At 49.1% G+C, this 1,276-nt stretch overlaps 1 non-coding gene across 1 annotated transcript; it reads right to left on the bottom strand.

Annotated features, from left to right (window-relative positions):
- Positions 1–831: 831 nt before the first annotated feature.
- Positions 832–906, bottom strand: Trnat-ugu (transfer RNA threonine (anticodon UGU)). Its single transcript has one exon. It is a non-coding gene; the product is annotated as a tRNA-Thr (tRNA).
- Positions 907–1,276: the final 370 nt, after the last annotated feature.

The following is a 1,276-nucleotide window of genomic DNA, read 5'->3' as shown; positions in this document are numbered from 1 at the left end:
GCCGCACGCGGGATTGAACCGTCGTCCTTCCGAATGCGAGTGCAGTGCGCCACCTCGCTCGGTCAACTGAGAGAGCAGGCTTCTATGCACAATTTGTATACAAACCACCAATTCTATTCATAAGGTTACTTCCTAATTGAATTACAGTACCCCAGGAACTGGAAATGCGCCGGCCGGGGTGTCCGAGCGGTTCTAGGCGCTACAGTCTGGAACCGCGCGACGGCTACGGTAGCTGGTTCAAATCCTGCCTCGGGCATGGATGTGTGTGATGTCCTTAGGTTAGTTAGGTATAAGTCGTTCTAAGTTCTAGGCGACTGATGACCTCAGAAGTTAAGTCCCATAGTGCTCAGAGCCATTTGAACCATTTTTGAACTGGAAGTGCATGCCAGAATCTTCGTGTTCTTATTTTCCACATGATGACCATTGCCAAGACAATGTTCTGCAATGGCGGAATTGCTCGGCTGTTGTAAGCTTTATGGTTCAAATGGTTCAAATGGGTCTGAGCACTATGGGACTTAACTTCTGAGGTCATCAGTCCCCTAGAACTTAGAACTACTTAAACCTAACTACCCTACGGACATCACACACATCCATGCCCAAGGCAGGATTCGAACCTGGGACCGTAGCGGGCGCACGGTTCCAGACTGTAGCGCTTAGAACCGCTCGGCCACAACGGCCAGCTATGCTATATGAACATGGTATCTGTTTCCGAAAGTACAGATACCATTGATGGTCGTGCAGCTTCTCTAGAATGATATGATAATTAAATCAAAACCCTTTGCTGCCAATAGGTGTTGCCGATATACATCAATGGGGACAGCTGAAAATGTGTGCCCCGACCGGGACTCGAACCCGGGATCTGCTGCTTACATGGCAGACGCTCTATCCATCTGAGCCACCGAGGGCACAGAGGATAGAGCGACTGCAGGGACTTATCCCTTGCACGCCTCCCGAGAGACCTACATTTCCAACTGTCCACAACCTACATTCGTAGTGATTCTAATGGATATTTGCCCATTCACTCATTACTTGCGCCAGACTACGAATGTAGGTTATGGACACTTGGAAATGTAGGTCTCTCGGGAGGCGTGCAAGGGATAAGTCCCTGCAGTCGCTCTATCCTCTGTACCCTCGGTGGCTCAGCTGGATAGAGCGTCTGCCATGTAAACAGGAGATCCCGGTTTCGAGTCCCGGTCGGGGCACAAATTTCATTGATGTATATCAACAACATCTATAGGCAGCTAAGGGTTTCGATTTAATTATCATTTGTTGTAAG

Source organism: Schistocerca serialis, chromosome 5 (genome assembly GCF_023864345.2).
Source record: "Schistocerca serialis cubense isolate TAMUIC-IGC-003099 chromosome 5, iqSchSeri2.2, whole genome shotgun sequence".
Lineage (NCBI taxonomy): Eukaryota > Metazoa > Arthropoda > Insecta > Orthoptera > Acrididae > Schistocerca > Schistocerca serialis.
This window is presented reverse-complemented; position numbering and strand designations above follow the sequence as displayed.